The following is an 18,758-nucleotide window of genomic DNA, read 5'->3' as shown; positions in this document are numbered from 1 at the left end:
TCAGAGCTATGCAGACTGATCCCCTGGGATCTCAATGACTAACTTTCCTCTGAGGGGTTTTCCAGCTGGCATTCCAAGCTCCACAGACTTAATTTCCTGGGATTCCTTTCACTGTGCAGCCTAGAGGCTACAACCATGGCCACCTTAGAAATAATGGGACCTGATCCTGTGCGGTGCTGAATGCCCTTAGCTCTGGCTGTTATGAATGGGGATTAGAGAATGCTCAGGGCTCTGATGAAAAATCTAGGAATGGTCATACTGGATCAGAACAATGGTCCATCTCGCCTAGTATCTTGTCTTCCAACAGTGGCCAGCACAAGAGGGAATGAACAGAACAGGTTGGTTGACCTGAAAGACAAAGGACTTCCACCTTTACCTTTATCTTTATCCCCTTTGAAAATGAGTTTTAGGCTCCTAAATCAGTTAGGCATTGCAACTCTGAGTGCAGCAACACATCCATACCTTGAGAAACCTGGGCCCTAGAATACAGGCTTAAAAGGGACTTGCCTGCTGTCATTTATTGCACTTGCTGACCCGCTAGAAGCTGTACTAGGAAAGGCATTCTTTGGCTGGGTCCCTCCTAGGAGGGTTTTGCTGATATAGCTAGACTGGCAAGGCTACACGGGCAAAACTTTCAAGAGTAGACTGGGCCTTATGAACACGTTAAAGGGCCCATCCTACCGCACCTCCCCGGAGGACTCAGGGCAAGCCAGGCATGAGGCACGTCTTTGATACAGACGTGTCCCGATGCAGTTCAAGACTTTGGGCCAGCATCAGTTTGGAAAAGTTCCATTGAACCCAACAGCGTGAGTAAAGAGAGCCATTGTTGCAAACCACCTGCAGTGTGTGTGTGTGAACCCCAAAGATATATATATATGTATATATATATATAAAAACAGGCCAGTTAGGAGGAGGGTTTAAACTTGCCTGGAAACCCAGAAAGCAAGCTCTGTTGTTTGCAAGTGTCCAGCTCACAGGATCTTGCATGAGCTGGTTTGTTTGCCCTCTGAGTTACCATAGCATGGGTAGTAAAGTAAAGAATGCCACCATATTGCGTAATTTTGAAATACCCTGGAGGCCTCTCTTCTCCTTTCTTGACTAAGTTTGCTATGAGTTATTTTCAAACTCCTCCAGTTTCCAGGGCAGTTTCTGAATGCCATGCTGGAAGAGAGACCCTGCAAATCCCAACCCTTGACTTTGCTGTGTCAGGAGCCAGCCCTGCGTCCCACTCCCTCCTAACAACTGGAGTTCTCTGTTGCATTCCTTAGGTCGAGAGTCTCAAAGCGTGTGATGAACTGCAGCCAGAATCGAAAGGCAAAGTGGCAGGAATGATCTAAACAAATATTAACCAATTAATATTACATGCAGGGGAGCTCAGAGGAAGGGAAGTCTAGCCAGAGCACATAAAGCCAGTGGATATTTGGTCTGCATTCCAATTGCTGAGCTCTGTGTGGCAGGAGCAATAATCAACAGCACTCTTGGACAAGAAACATACCGTTTATATGCATGTATATATCAGATATAACTCTGTTGCTGTGCAGTGCATTAATTCGATTTAGTTGACTGCAAAACCAGTAAGAACCTATTGCGTTTCCAGGTTACTTCTCATTGACTGGTGCAAGAACGCACCAGAAATACCAGGCTGCTGATGCCAATGTTCCCCGAAGCTAAGTCTATTATTAGTCACAGAGTGGTCTGCCACTCTAGCCAGTGGTGTGTAGGTGTAGTCCATAAACAAATACTGATTACCCCCTCCCAAGGGTACATGCTTTTTTGTGTGGATTTGCTCTCCTGTAGCGCTTTGCATCTGAGACCCCAAAGGGCTTTGCAAAGGTCAGTATCATCATCTCTGCTTTGCAGACAATGCAAATGAGGTGGGGCGGGAGGGGGACTTGTCCTGGGTCATAGAGGGCAGCGGGAGCTAAGATGTTCTACCAGTGCCTCGGGATCCCCAAAACCTGGAAGCTGGGGGAGAGGAGGGGGAATCTTGCTCTAACAACAGTTCTGTGTCTGTGGGGATAGTTTGCAGGATGACACTCTGCAGCTGTTAAGTGCTGTCGAGCAGATGTGTGTAATGGGGCATTTCTCATAGTTGCACAGGCTGCATCATCCTCTGGGTGGTGCAACTTGTTCCCCTGTGGGCAACCCATTCAGCAGTCCTGTGCAAAAGGAAGGCAGGGCCGGGGCTCTCTTGGCGTATGACAGGAGCAGGTGCTGAGCGCAGGGACTGGGTGATTGTGGCTGGCTCCTAGAAAGGCCACACAGTGTGGAGGAAGAGTCCTTGTACCGTCCTTCTGTTCTGCTCCTTCTTCATGCAGCTGCACAAGGGCAGCCATGCTTGACCCCTTTGTTCAGATGTTCCCCATGTTCCGTCCATTGCAACATAGTCTGTTGTTTCTCCAAGGCAGGGATCCAGCTTCTATCTCAGGTGCTTAAAGGGCTTCTGTTACCATAATATATGAGCCCCTCACAATCTTCAGTGTGTCTATCCTCACAGCACCCATGGTGGCAGGGCTAGGCCATTATCCCCATTGTACAGATGGGAATCTGAGGCGCAGAGACCGAGTCACCCACAGTTCTGTAGAGCAGGGAATTAGACCTGGTGTCCTGAGTCCCAGCCTGAGCCCCCAAACACTGGCCCATCCTTCCTCTCCTGGATGTCTCTGGGGCACTGCAACATGCATAGCACACTTCTGGGTGATTTTATATACACACACACACAAATAGAACAGGAGCATCCATTGAGTCATTTGCCCAGCTTTGCAGATCAGCTCTCAAACGTTTAGGCAGGCTGGGATTAACTTTCCTCACTATCTGGGAGATCACCATCTTTCCCAGTCTGCAAACAAAATTTCTCAGTGCCTGAGCCTTTGTCCTTTCCATCTCTTATCTCAAGAGCAGAGGGGGCTACAGACACGAGGGACGACTCCACAACATGGCACATTCCTTTGTGCAATTAGACCCATGGGTGACACATCACAAACAAGAGGCAGATTGTTTTTTTTTTTATCCTGTAGGCCCTTCAATGCCATAGATTAATCATCATTAGCTCATTCTGACCTTGGCGTGGGTGGCACCCGCATAGCAGCATTATACAGGATTTGCATTGTCATTGGCGAGTAATTAATATCCGCTGATTGGAAAGCAGGGACTGACCCTCCTTTGTTAGCAGAGGCCTGCAAATGCTGCATGGATAAACATGCAAAATGAAAGGTGCTCACCTGCCATCAAATTGCTGCTCCAGATTAAATTTCAAATGTCAGAATGGAAATGGCGGCTCATTAAAAGTGTAGCTCTTTTAAAAAGAAAAAACAAAAAAAACCCCAACAACCCCAAACCAATGTCACATGCAGAAAAGTGATTACAAAGCAAGCTTGATTAGGTGTGAACATTTTTAGCGCCAATCAAGTAATAAACAATGCAACTCACCCAGCAGCATGCTTCTCCTTCTGCTGTGTGTAGCAGAACAGGCAGTTTTCCACTTGTCTCTTTGGAGATCACATTGTGGGGGTGCTGAAAGAGCTAGAGGACAAGGTATTGGCAAGGATGGATACAGAATTGAGCTCATTGCTGCTTTTCCAGGAGCCTCCTGCTTTCTCTCTGGGTTTTGTATTAGCACCCATCACTTAGCATCTGAGTACTTCTCTGGTTAACTGGATTAACACAGCAAAGTCCCCAGTGGCCTTTCTGGAGTCTTTGCTTCTCCCGTCTTTTGGTACAGGAAGGCCTGCTTGGGGCGGGACTTTATTGCTTTTCTCTCCTGACCCTTTTTAGATCAGAGCAGAGAAGCCAGAGTTTCAGAGTGGAGATCCAAAGCCAAGTAAGAAATAGATGGTTAAGGGGAGGGGGCCACCCCATCCGCCAAGCAAGCTCAGCTTAACATCCTGAAAAAAATGTTATTTGCAATCCTCCTTCTGCTGCCTCTGGCCAAGTTGTTCAGTGCTTGGGGTTGCCTCCGTATGCAGTGGTTCTGCCCCTCAGCTGGTAGGAGGAGGTGCTGCCTCAGAGTCTGGAACAACAGATTCATAATGGAAGAGCCCAGTGGAAAGCCACAGTGGAGCTGGTATCTCTCCCTTTCTCCATGTAGGTGTGTGTTTATGTGCTTCAGTATATACAGGACTCCTGACCAAAACAAGGGTAACTTATCTGCCCCAGTTTAACCATACAGTGGTCAGTATTTGGAAGGTGGGGGAGGAGTCGGGTCTGTTTGAAATGAGTCTGATGGATCTCAGCCTAGTGCCTAGTGGACAGGGCCAGCATTTTCCGGAAAGTGTGCTCAACATTAAGCACTTAAATCCATGTTTAGGAAGCTGAGTCGGATTTTTCAAAAGTGCTAAGCACAAATCCAGCTTTGCAAATCTTGCCACAGTTCATGTTATATGACTCGTGTTACTAGCTAGCAGAAGTCATCCCAAGGGAGGAGGATTGGTTGTGGTGTTAAGATACTGGATTGGGATCCCAAAGATCCGGGTTAAATTCCTGGCTATGGGTAAATTGCTTTATTTCTCTGTGCCTCAGTTACCCATCTGTAAATCGGAGATAATACTTCCTTTTTGCTGCCCTTTGTCAGTCTTGTCTCTTTAGATGGTGAACTTAGACACAGGCGCTGTCTCTAACCCTGCATTTGTACAGCACCTAGCACAATGGGGTACCCTATTTCAGATGCTAATCTCTGAATTTTGTGTCCCAGTTAGACCCTAGCAAAGTCTTCTAAAATGGTCGTATAACAACACACTCCACACCCATAGCACTTTCCATCTAATGTCTACACGTTGCTATGGTCAGCATCACCAGGTGGCGCTATGATATATCTCCTCAGTTGTTGTTTTCTTAGTATGAGGGGAAGATTTGAGCCTTGGAAGACAGGTGATGGCAGTGTTTGGTTTTGGTTGTAGATGTGGTAGGGAGAGCTGCTCTCTGCATGGGTCTCAGTTCTTGAGGCAGAGTGGGGGATCAGACGTAGATGTTGGGCTGAGGTTGCTGGAAGACGGGCTGGCTCTGTGTGCTGCATTGGCCATCTCTATTCCAGGGCTGGTGGAAATAAAGCAAGTGATGCTTAAACTCTATCCAGACTCTGTCACTGATTTCTGCTCCACTGGGAAGCTGACCTGCCAGGCCCTGCACATCTGTGATTGCTCAGCAGAGGGGTGACGCTGGTCTAGGGAGAATGAACAACATTATGAATGACAGTGAACCGCCCCGCATTTCATCTGTGGGGAAAGTGACCCCCAAGAGAGATGAGGTGACTTCCCTCGGGCCTCTCACGAAATCATTGGCAGAGACCGAACTAAGCTGTGAGGCCAGACCGTGCTGTGATGACAACGCATTGCATTTGATACAGCGTCAAAAATCTTGTCTGTTAAGATGATTGTCAGGTGTCTGTTTGAATTACTTTGGCATGAACAGTCAGTCAGAAAATGTACATTCATTTCAAAGGTTAAGTAAACCTGATTTCTGCATTTGGTATGCAGGGGCTTATCTTGTTAATTCTCCCGGTCTTAATGCAATGCATGTGTCAAAGCGGTCCCGCACGCACACAGGATTTGACGAAGTCAAGTGCAGTGCATTTATTTTTTCATTAATGTATCGATCCTTTTATTGGGCTCTCCTTTGGAAGTGGCTTTAGCTTCTTTCATTACTTGATAGGGAAACCCACTTCCAAAGGATGGTCACCCCGGAGGGCCGGGAGTGGCTCATTCGCCAGCTAAAACAGGTTTTAAGATGGGAAGGTGCAGGTAAGAAATCAGGGCTGTGCCCTAGGGTAACACTTTGGGGTTTGTGTGTGGGTGTGTGGTTTAAAACAAGGTGAAAAAAGTTCATGCAAATACTGAGAGGGCTCTGAAGCTTTCTGAGCAGTTTTAAAAGACCACTGGCCGCCACAGATAGCTTAAGACAAACAAGCAAGATGTCGATATAGCTTCCACAGAAACCACTATGGGAATAAATCTGAGTTTAGCCTGGAATGGCAGAGGAGTGCTTCTTGATTAAATTAATGTGTATTGATATTTCTCCTGTTGTTTTGACTTCACAGGCTGTTTAAATTCAGTCTTGTCACAACAAAATACAAAGGAGGCTTCTCTGAGATTGATTTTTTTGTAAACCCTGTCTCTGAAGGAGAGTATTTTTTATTTTATTTATTATTTCCAGGTTCGACAGCCAGGAAAGACAGCAAATGTTAAAAATGTTGCACAAATAATTATGCTAAAAAGTCAAGTGCATGTTTTATCGAGGGAGAAATGTATTGATTGTAAATACAAGTCTCTTTTCTGTGTCACAAAATTACCGACGTCAGTGTTTGCTTTGCTGATTTGTTTCCATGAGGGCTGATTTCATGAGCACCAGACTAGTTTGCCCATGGTTAATCTTTTGAAGGATGAGGCTTTGGTTTCCTTTTTGTGGTCGTCACTGAATGCATCCTACTACATGCTTGCAAAACAGGGTACCATCCAACTTTTTAAATAGAATCTTTCAGGCAAATTGTATCCCCAAACACTTTGCCGAGTTAAATAATGCAGTTACAAAGTTAAATATTGAATAATGGCTAAGGAAAGGATTAGGACAGAGTCAAGAGAGGTTCTCAAATGAGGTTTGCATACAGAATGGAGAAGGCAGAAACAGACAGGGAAGGGTACACTGTTCCAACTGCAGAGGAAAAGGCTCTCGCAACAGTGCAGAAAGACAAGAACACAGATAAATATGACTCATTCTATTTCCCATTCAACAGTTAAATTCACAGTTGGATCCCACCCAACTGCAGTATTCCAGGGGTTTGCTAAGGTGTGCGTTCAGCACCTGGGACAGGGCCCATGAGTCATTCGTTCAGCACCACGGAGAGAAAACAGATGCCAAACATTCATAACTACAATATGCAATATTTGTCTTACAGTAGCACCGAGATAGGTGCCCCGCTGTCCGAGGTGCTGTACAACTACATAGTGAGCAAATCAGGTTCTGTGATTCCAGTTGTACAGGGATCAGTGGACCAGAAGGGGGAAATAGAACTAATACTTGAAAAAATACAGAAGATGTAAAACAGCTTTTCTGTGCCTAGAAATAACAGCGCTTCTAGGACCCTTACAGATGTGGTCCTTCTAGGACCCTTACAGATGTGAGATCAAGTATTGTGGGTCCTTTTGGGAAGCCAGGAATTTCCCTTTTGAGAGGTAGACAGCTCCTGTTTCTATCCATGCACGGGCCCAAAATGTTAGGTAAAGAAAGAAATTTACATTTTTTGGTGGGGAAGGGGGAGGAAATATTTCTGGGTTTCTTTTTAAGTGGTGGCTGTCTGAAGGGTTTGGACTGTACCTTAAAATAAGTCCCAGGGTGATGGACTCCATGGGTATGTGACATGATTAGAGGCAAATTACAGGAGAGGCATCGGATTAAAAATATTTATCACATGTCTATGCAAATTATCGTGTGGGTATCACCTTCACATACATGGGGTGTTCGTGTCTAAAACACATGCCCAAAATAATAGGCCTGCACAAAATAAGTTACGAAAGGAGAAATTCCCATCGATGTTCCAACATGTCTTTGGCTGAACGTCCCCTTTCTGTGAATGGCTGCTTGGAGACCTCCTGGCCTTCTGCAGAAGCAGGGAAAGAGATTATCTGAGATTGCGAACTCTGATTTCAACTAGACATGTCAATGACTTCTCTTTCTGCTTTTATGTTGGGTTTAGCATGGATTTTATTGAGGGATGGGGGCATCTTTATTCACATGGGCCACGTAGGCCCCTACCAACATGAGGATGGGTGACAGCATTGTGCTTTGCCTGCTGACAGCACTTGAAGCAGGATGGGCTATGGGCATTTAAACTGCGTGTGTCAGTCCCTTTACTCATCTGTCCCATTAGCTTGTTTTCAGTGCTCCTCCCTGCTAGAGAAACATTTCTCTTTGTTAATAATGCTTCGCTCTTCTATAGTGCGTTTCATCAGGAAATCTCAACACACTTTACAAAGGAGGTCAGTATCATTATCCTCATTTAACAGGTCGGGAAATGGAGGCATAGTGTAGGAAGTGACTTGCCTAAGGACAAGCAGAACTAGTGTGACAAATGTCCTTTGTTGTTTAGTTTTGTGTGTGTATGCACATGAGGATTTCATGAGACTGCTTGGTTCTAAGGATATCCCATTTCTATATAGTCCATGTTGTGTATGTCTAAATAATAATAGTTGAACTTGTACAGAGATGTCCACATCGTAGAAAAACTTTAGATTTAAAAGTTTCAGCCTGTCTCCACAATTTATTCAGATCAGAACACAAGAGAAGATAATTTCATCACAGAAAACTCACAGGTTTTGTCTCCAGTTTTTCCAACAATCTTTACCTTCATCAAAAGATAAATCAGTTTGTAGTAGCTATTTGGCAGCTGTTTAAACTGGAGGATTGAACAGCTTAATTAGGCAAAGTATATTAAAGGATCGGAGAGGTGCTGACTCATTTAGCACCTCCTTGCTATACATGAATGGGCGTGCTTGTGCGCACACACGTCCTTCAAGTGTCTTGCCCGGTGTGCCGGAGGACTGTTGCATAGCAGGCGGTCCTGATAAGTGCAGGCCCAAACCCCAGCGAGCTCTGGGAATGTTAGAATCCAGGTCCAACCATTTCAGCTCAGACCCATCTCAGTCCCAACTGAGGCTGCGTAAGTGTTGCTTTTGCTGGGGCAGTCATAACATGGGGGACTGAGCTCCATTGTAAAGCGTAGGCTTCACTCTTGGTACCTTGGCAAAGCAAATGCTGGCCCCAGTTTAGGACAGCATTTAAGCATGTGCTTAACTACTGCCCTGGATGGGGATGGTTTTAAGTACTTGGCTGAATCAGGGCTTCATTCAGGCCCCAGTTCAGCAAAGGATTTAAGTATGTGCTTAACTTTCAGCACGTGCTTAACCATTTACTTCACATGCTTAAAGGATTTAAGGAAACAAGTCATCCAGCTATTTTGTCCAAGAGTCCTAGGGGCCATAATGATGCTAGGTACGGTACAAAATGAATGTCCCTGCCCTGAAGAACTTAGAAGCCAAATAGACCCTGCCGACGCAGGGTTGGGGGGATGGTCAGCAACCATCATGTTGGTTCCAGGATTATTGTATTTTTAAAAAAACATTGCTGGGTGGGGTTTTGCTGGGAGGGGGGCGGAGATAAATGAAGGGTGGGGCTATATGAGGAGCACATTGGGCAGCTGGAGTGAGGCTGAAGCAAAGACACTGAGGGAGGGGAGATGGGAAATGGTTCTGAACTACTGGCTAGAGCTGGTCAAAGAATTTCCATCACAAAACTTTTTTTCTGGTGGAAAATTGGGGTTTGGGTCGCATGAACATTTTCCCCTCTTTTGAGAAGCCAGGCATTTCCCTTTTTGTTGCCAACTTTCCATTTTTGGGTGGAAAATTGAAAATCAAAAATTTTCAGCCGAAATCTCAAAATGTTTGAGTTCAGAAAAGAGGGGTGAAAATAACACATGTTCCTTGATGGAGGGGGAAACACAACTGTTCTGCCAGGTTTACTGTTGGATTACATTTACAACTATATCGGGGCCTCTTGGGAAACAAAATGAGCTGAAACAAAGGAAATCAAAACAATAAGGAGAGAAACCCTCCAAAAACACAGCTCTACAGCTGCCTTTGTTTCTTAATTTGCTTCTGGTCTGATGTTACGAACTGAGACCCTTTTTTGAATTTTTAAAGGTAAGCTTGCCACCTCCAGCCTCTGAAATCCTCTCCTGGTCTGGTTATTAACTCAGTGCTAGATATAAATCACCCGCCGTCAGAGCAGTTTTCCGCCTGCTTCCAAAATGCATTTAGACACCAGACTTATGTCTCTAATGTTAAATGAAGATGTTCCAAAATTATTGCAAAGTGTGAATGGAGCTATAATATAAATAATACATTCCATTATTTAAGGTGCAGGTGACATGAGAATTTCTTTCCCAGATCAGCCATTGATCTTATTTTTGGCAGCCTCATTCCAGCACTGCCCCATCCTCATAGCACAGAGGAAGGTGAAAAGTCCCCTATAAAGCACTTAGCTGACTGTGCACTGCTCTGTGTGGTATGGGAATATGTGTAAATTTTCTTCCTGACCCCTGTGGTGATTAGTTTGCATCCTGAAGCATGAGATTTGATCTCACTCTTCGTCTGCATTGATGACAAAGTTGCAAACCATCACAAGAACCAGCAGCCCATAAAACCAGCAGTGCCCCATCCTTAATGTATGGTCTTGTCTCTACAGACAAAATACATTGCACTTGAAAAGTATTAATGCATTTTAAATTGCACAATCTTAAATATGATTTTGGCCTTAGGGCAGATAAGTTGCTTGTGGCTAACCCTAGGGTTCTCCTTATGATAGTCCTGGTTTGGGCCTATTCTGGTCATTGTTTTTCTTTTGGCTGGAATGTTATAGCTGTTGATTAGTTTCTTCCTTTGGCCTGTTTAGTGACGATATCTCTGTCTCTCTCTCCCCCGCCTTTCCCCCCCTTCCCCCCCCTCGCCCCATTTGCTCTAGGCCTGAACATTTGCAAGTTGCAGTACTGCAGGGAAGCATAGTCTTAGTGGTAGGAGCATTGGCTGGGAGGATAAATCTAGGTTCTTTTCCTTGAGCTTAGGTATTATTTGATGTGACCCTGGGCATGCAATTTACCATCTCTATGCTTCAGTTTCCTCATCAGTAAAATGGAGAAAATACAACCTGGCAAAACTACTCTGGACATTTATCAGCCCATGCCCAACATCTGCTCCCCTGCCTTTTCCAATGATCACTCATAAAGGCATTGTGAGGATTAACTGTTGTTGTAAAGTGCTATAAGCTCGTCTGCAGAAGGATGTGCGGTGGAGATGCAGGTTTTATTATACTCTGCCTTGTTTTCAGTGGGCTGACAACCTGGGTGGCTGCCCACATGTGCCTTGCTGCAAATTCACCTTAAAAAAAGGGGGGGGGGGCTGATAAAAACGCAGACAGCATGAGTCAGGTGGAGTCTGCTGTTGTGCCTCGCTCCTCTCAATTAACAAACACCTCAGGCAAGTAGAGAGCAAAGAGGGGAAATATTTCCCCATCTCAAGTGACAGCTTGTATCTGTTGCATGTTCATTAGCGACATTCCCGTAAATGAATGCGCCCATCCTCTTGTTCTTGCTCATTCAATTATTAGTGTTTCTTCACAGCATCTCCAGCTCACTAGGAGGGCCCCTCCTTCCAGTGGCAAAAGCAGCCTGCGCGGTCCTTCTTCTTGTTTGTCATCCTGCTCTTCTGTTCTCAGGCTCTCTAGTTCCAGCACTGGTGAGGCAAATGCCTCCCTGCTGGATGTTAACCCACTTCAGAGATGGGCAGTCTGCATGGATGTTGTCCCCCCCCAGCTACCGCCACCTTGCAGGACAAAATATTACAGTGTGCTAAATGGCTTACATGGAGGGAAGAGGGCATGATCCCACAACTGAAGATGGGTAAAAATGTCAAAGGCAAAATGTTTCATAATTGACTTACAGCAATTAGGAGCCTTAGTCTTAGGGTCTTAGGCTCCCACGTCGCTTTGAAAATTTGACCAGACACCATCCTGACCTCCTGAGATTTGAATCTGGATATGGATTCAAATCCAAACTTAGAGAGAGTGATTGGTTAATCCAGGGTAATTAGAGATGAGCGGGGACTGGAACCTTTTACCAAAGGTGGCATTTGTATGAAGTGTGAACTGGTTCTTCTTAAACCAAAACCACAGCCTCTGAGGCTTTGCCAAGCCAAAATTGCAGCTGTCCTCTGTATTTGGAATGGAGATGTGTTATAACTAGAACCATACAGTCAACTTCCCTTCTGTGAGCTCAGATAACATGGAACCTGGATTCAGAGTAGCTATGATTATGAACATGGGAGTTGCCCTATCAGATAAAGGCCCATTAAATCCAGAATCTGACAGCAGCCAGTGCCAGATGCTTCAGAAAGATGTTCAGGAATCCCCAGAGTGGAATGATATAAACTGCACATGGGAGAAGTTTCTTCCTAGCCCCAGTTAATTGGAGGTTGGCTTATGCCCTGAATCACAAAGGTTGATTGTGACCAGCAAGGTTTTGTGCAACACCGCCCATCCTCCCCCAAAACATAAACATCCCTGCTTTTGTCTTAATTCAAAGCAGCAGATCTAAGGTGGAACATTCAACCTTAATTCTGTTTCCTGACCCTTGTGTGTTTACCTCTCAGCCACCTTTAAAAGGACAGCATCAATCACAGTTCAGTCTGAAAAACGTTACCTACTATTGTTACAAATAGCAAAGGTGCAACTGATGTCACTCTGTGTATAATCAGTATCACTCTTTCCCCGCATAGTCAGTTTCACCTGTTTGAGTGGGTCGTTCAGGTAGCAAGAGGGAGAGCATTTTAAATAGTAAAATGTGATTGTAAAACTGAAAACAAATAGAAGGAGACTTATAGAATATCAGGATTGGAAGGGGCCTCAGGAGGTCATCTAGTCCAACCCCCTGCTCAAAGCAGGATCAGTCCCCAACTAAATCAACAGCTTCGGGACTGTTCATCAAATTACCTTAAACTCAATTTGAAAAAGTTGTTTAGATTTTAAGTTCCTGGTGTCCTGTTAATACTGGAACTTTGCGTGGACATGGCTTGTTCTGCATAGCGTATGTATTTCTGGTGCGTGTGTGTTTATAGATACAGTTATTCTTGCCTCAGCACAATGATTTCCTAACGATCTGTTATCCATCTAAGACAGATTGCTTTTCACAGTTCAGCAGCCGCAGCTCAGACATTCATTTTAATCAATAAAACAGTCAAAAGAGAGAATAGATTTACTTGTTTGGTTTTTTTTACATTTAATTGAAAATTTTCGAATGATTACTGACATAAATATTGTATAGATTGAAGAGTTTAGAAAACAATAAAGGCTAGAGCCAAAAACCCCAGTAACATAAACCTAAACAAAAAACCCATAAACACACACAGTAGAAAATCAATAGTGCACAGCTATGTAAAGTAATGAATCTCCTCCTCTTACTTTGCTTGTAATAACCCTCATTGGAATTAATTAAAGTTGTGTGTGGACATCAGAAAGAGAATATACACACTGGTCTGTAATTAACACCGTTTTATTCCTATTACTGGTGACAACAGAGACTATCCCATTCCCACATATCTCTCCATCAGTTTGGCACTGAACACGGAGTGAAACCAGGAAATGCTAGTGTCATATAACCTTATGATCATAAATTCCTTTTCTTCACGTGTTAGAGAACTCACTGCAGAAATGTACTAGGTCAAATTGAAGGCTTTCATTTTCACCACAGATGGTTGAAAGGCAACTTTGATGAAAAACGACGTTGTTGAAAATGGTCATGGGGGAAAAATTATTTTCAACAACATTTTTCAGAGTTTGGGGTGACCATCCTTTATTTAAGCTGCAAATGCAAAACTCCTCAAAACCCGTTTTTTTTTCCTTTCTGTTTTTGATTTCAGTTCTTCATTGGAAAAATAACTAAATATTTTCACAAGAAATGTCAACAAACATAAAATAAACCATGAAAGTTTTATATTAAACATCGATATTTTTCACTCACCTCTAATTGTCTACTCTTCTGTTCTCAACTTGAGCCTGCTAGCGATATGCAGTGGCAATGAGAGATTCTTTCAGATGTTCTCCCCAGGAACTGAAAATAAGCAAACTCAGCCCAAGGGTTTTGAAGGCATAGACAGCGGCTGGAAGGCAGAACTCCTGGGTTCTGTTGCCATCTTTGCCACTGACACACTTTGACCTTGGACAAGTCACTTTGCCTCTGTGCCTCAGTTCCCCCATTTGTTAAATATGAATAATAATTCTCTTTTGTAAAACACTTGAAGGGCTATGGATGCAAGTAGTATGGGCATTATTTAATTATTCTCATAACATCAAGTTATTGATGTAGATGGATGATATGAAGGGAAAGGCCAATACGTAGACATAACTCCTTTGTTTTTTCAGATGTGAAGAGAAGGAAGATGCAGGAAAACTATCTGATGGTTAAATGGCAGATTTTTAAAAAATTCTTCATACTTTTGACATGCTTGGCGGTTTGTGGTGATCTTGGTTTCAATGAATGCAAGATTAAGAATATAAGAATGTCCATATTGGATCAGACCAAGGGTCCATCTAGCCCAGTATCCTGTCTTTGACTGTGGCCCGGGACAGAGCTTCAGGGCAATATTGGAGAGGTGTACCTGTCTTCTCCTCCTGGCTTCTGGCAGTCAGAGGCATCAGGTTTCCCCAAGCATGATGGACCTATTCTCCATGAATTTATCTAGCTCTTTTTTGAACCCGCGGCCATCATATCCTGCCTTAATTGTCTCTTTTCTAAGATCAACAGCCCTAATATTTTTAGTCTCTCCTCATAAGGAAGCCATTCTAAACCCTTGGTCATCTTTATTGCTCTTCTGTGAACCTTTTCCAGTTCCACTCTATCCTTATTGAGATGGGGAGCCCAGCACTGGACACAGTATTCAAGATGTGGGCCCACCTTGCACTTATATAGGGGCAGTATGATATGCTCTCATTTTCTATCCCATTCCTAGTAGTTGCTGACATTGTGTTAGCTTTTTTGACAGTTGCATTGAGCTGAAGTTTTCAGAAAGCTATCCAGGATGACTCCAGGACCTATCCTAAGTGGTAACAGCTAATGTAGAACCCATCATTATATATGTGTAGTAGTTGGGATTATTTTTTCCAAGGTTTCAGAGTAGCAGCCGTGTTAGTCTGCATTCGCAAAAAGAAAAGGAGTACTTGTGGCACCTTAGAGACTAACCAATTTATTTGAGCATAAGCTTTCGTGAGCTCATGCTCAAATAAATTGGTTAGTCTCTAAGGTGCCACAAGTACTCCTTTTCTTTTTTCCAAGGTGCATTCCTTTGTACTAATCAGTGTTGAATTTCATCTACCGTTTTGTTGCCCAGTCACCCACTTTTGTGAGATCCCCCCCGTAGCCCTCCATGGTGAGCTTTGGATTTAGCTATCTTGAATAATTTTGTATCATCGGCAAGCTTTGCCACATCACTGTTTGCTCCCTTTTCCAGATCAATAATGAATATGTGGAACAGCACGAGCCCCGATACAGATCCTTGGGGCACCCTGCTGTCTATCTCTTGTGAAAACTGACTGTTTATTCCTACCACTTGTTTCCTATCTTTTAACCAGTTTCTGATTCAGGAGAAGATCCTACAGCATCTTACCTATTATCCCATGACTGCTTAGTTTCCATAAGAGCCTTTGAGGGGCCTTGTCAAGGGCTTTCTGAAAATCCAAGTACGCTATATTGACTGGATCACCCTTACCTCTTGAACTCCTCAAAAGAATTGGAATAGATTGGTGAGGCATGACTTCCCTTTACAAAAGCCATGTTGACTCCTCCCCCAACAAATCGGTTTCATCTTTGTGCCTGGTAATGCTGCTCTTTATTATAAAAAGAACAGGAGTACCTGTGGCACCTTCGAGACTAACAAATTTGTTTGAGCATAAGCTTTCATGAACTATATCTGTAGCTCATGAAAGCTCATGCTCAAATAAATTGGTTAGTCTCTGAGGTGCCACAAGTCCTCCTGTTCTTTTTGCGGATACAGACTAACACGGCTGCTACTCTGAAACCTCTCTTTATTATAGTTTCAACAAGTCTTTACTATAGTTTCAACCAGTTTCCTGCAGCCAGAGGAGGTTCCCAGAGGTGGGTCTGATCTCTCCATGCTATTGGGAGTGCCCTAACTGGGGGCTCCTAGCTGCTGGTCATGGCCAGTCTGGGGAAGGACAGGCCAGCTCTGAAGGGAGCACAGCCACAGAGCTTCCTGCAACTGGGGAAGGTACCTGGAGTTAGGTCTGTTCTCCCCCCGCCCGCCCCCGAAAAGCCGCTGTGCAGGGGAAGAGGAAGTCCTGTCCCGCCCCAGCCCCACTGGGACTAGCAGTTGGAGCCTCGGGAACTGTAGGAGCCCCCGACTGGGGTGCCCCCAGCCCTGCTCCTTTCCCATTCCTCCATTAGCTAGATTGCACGGGGAGGTCTGATTTCATGGTCTGTGACACGTTTTTCATGGCGGTGAGTTTGGTAGAGCTCTACTTATTGTGCTTTTAGACTTACCGTGCCAAGAGTTTGTGCTTCTTCCTATTATCCTCACTAGGGTTTGCCTTCCACATTTTAAAGGATGCCTTTTTGCCTCTTCTACTCTGCTGCTTAGCCATGGTGACATACTTTTGGTCCTCTTATTGTCTCTTCTAATATAGGGTATGCATTTAGTATGCAACTCTAATGTAGTGTTTTTAAATAGTCCTCTTGAACAGTTAACCCTGGTGACAGTTCCTTTTGCTTTCCACCTCCCGAGCATCCACATTCTTGTTTAGATCCCCTTCTTAAAGTTAAATGTTACAGTGTTGGGATTTTTCACTATTAACCCCCCCACCCACCCACCCCCGATGTTAAATTTAATTATAGTTATTTATTACTGAACAGCTCTGCTATCATTACCTGCTGGACCAGAACCTGTGCTCTCCTTACAATTAAATCAAGAATTACCTCTCCTCTTGTGGCTTCCAGGACTAGCTTCTCCAAGAAGCCGTCATTTATGGTGTCTAGGAATTTTATCTCTGCCTCCCGCCCAGCGGTGACTTTTATGCAGCCACTATAGGGCTAGTTGACATTACTCATTGTTGTTACAGTCTCTGCTTTTGTAGCTTCTCTAACCTCCCTTAACATTTCAGAAACACTGTCACCGCCTGGTCAGGTGCGTGGTAGTATATTTCTACTGCTATACTCTATTCCAGCATGGAATGTCTATCCACAGAGCTGCTATGGTACCGTTTATTTCATTTAAGATGTTTACCTTATCTGACTCTGCTTTCTCTTACATATAATGCCGCTTGCCCACCAGTGCATCCTACTCTGTCATTCCTATATATTTTTGACCCTGGTGTTACCGTGTTCCATGGATTTATTTTCATTTCACCAAGTTTCCATCATGCCTATTGTATCAGTATCCTCATTTAATACCAGGCACTCTAGTTCTCCCATCTTAGTGTTTAGACTTACAGCATTTGTATCTATTTGCATGTAAGCACTTATACATGTTGTCAGTATTTAGTTGCTTGCCTTCTCACTACAGCATCATTTAGCTCTGTAAGGGTCCAGCTGGTGACAGGGGAACCTGCGTGGAATTTAGCATTAGAGAGGTCTTGTAAGGCAGCATGGAAACCTCCCCAAGTCTAAGAAATCCAATTTCATTTTCAGTGCGATTGCAGTCAACAAAGCATTCCTCATCAATCATTCTCGTCACTGATGGTGCGCCTTTGGCTTAACCCTTCCCCTGTATTCAGATGAGAGATGCTTAGAATCCTAGAAACACGCCCTGGGGGAAGAGCCACAGGCCATGTATATCCTCCCTCTGGCCATGCCAGGAGTGCATATATTATTCAGCCTAATTGTAAATTGCCTGAGCTACGGTGCTTCCATGACTCCCATGGGAAGACGATTCCTCAACACAAGATTTCCCTATTAGTGCCTCTGTCCTGATATCGAGCCTGCGCTTCTGATTTATGCATTCCATCCCGCTCCTCCTGGTTGTGTTGGTCTGTGTGGTATGCAGTGCTATACGCTCCTTGTCTTTCCTCTCCAAAACCTTTCTCCTTCTCCCTTCCTCCATTGCTGCTGACCACAACAACTTCCCTATCATGCAGGCTCACAGTCTTGGGGCCACTTCCCTCTCCTTTGCCTACTCATCCAAGCTGTGACCGGATCTTGCCATTTCTTTCCCTATGACACATTGGAAACCCAGCACCCCCTGCCTTCTCCAATGGCTGAGATACGCGTCCACATTCTAAACCTGTCTAGCTTTGACTACTGCACTCTCCTCTGGCCTCTCTGATCTCCGTATCACCTTCCAAACAGTCTGTCTAAAACAGGACCACATCACTGCCCGTCCATGACTCCCTCCACTGGCTTCCCCTTCGTCAGGTTTAAATTACACATCACCTGCACAATGCAATCCCCAGCTTGCACCTCAGCTCTGGCCTCTTAACAGGTTCCACGTGCCTCTCCTCGCCATCAGTGACGCCTTCGTCTCCTTGTACGTCCCAACTCTGTGCCTTTTTCCCCGACTAGCCTTGTATGCATGCTTTGTGCTCAATCTCAGCCCACCAATGGATCTTTCCTAAAAATCACTTCTTCTGCAGTGCCCCCAGAGGAAGGAGCCAGTCATTGAAAACAGTGATTCAACGTGAACCCCTTGCTCTGAAAATCCCATCTGAAACCCTAGGTACGCACTCAGGGTGACTTGATCAATCACACCTTCATCTCTTGCGTAGATGTTCCCTAATAGGGTAACCAGATAGCAAGTGTGAAAAATCGGGAAGGGGTGGGGGGCGATAGGTGCCTATAAAGACAAAGCTTCAAATATCGGGACTGGCCCTATAAAAGCAGGACATCTGCTCATCCTATTCCCTAAGCGTCTTTGGGCCTCTGCTCCCCATCTGTAGGATGGGGAGAATAGCATTTCCTTACCTCACAGGGACTTTGTGAGGCTAAATACAATGAAGATCATGAGGTGCTCAGATGGGGGGGCTTGCATAAGACAAATAGCTGATCGGGATGCTGAGGATTTGCGCTTCTAGGTGGAGCATATACTACTGTGATATTCACCATCTACTGGGTGGTAGGGTAATGGTATTTCTACTGTAGTGTGCTGCTATGTATAATTTTGTAATCTGTAAGTGTAACTGTTGTGAGGGCACCTGGAGTCTTTTTAAACATATTTTCT

The sequence above is a fragment of the Lepidochelys kempii genome, chromosome 22, assembly GCF_965140265.1.
Source record: "Lepidochelys kempii isolate rLepKem1 chromosome 22, rLepKem1.hap2, whole genome shotgun sequence".
Lineage (NCBI taxonomy): Eukaryota > Metazoa > Chordata > Testudines > Cheloniidae > Lepidochelys > Lepidochelys kempii.
The sequence above is the reverse complement of the archived record's forward strand: the minus strand, read 5'-3'. Positions refer to the sequence as shown.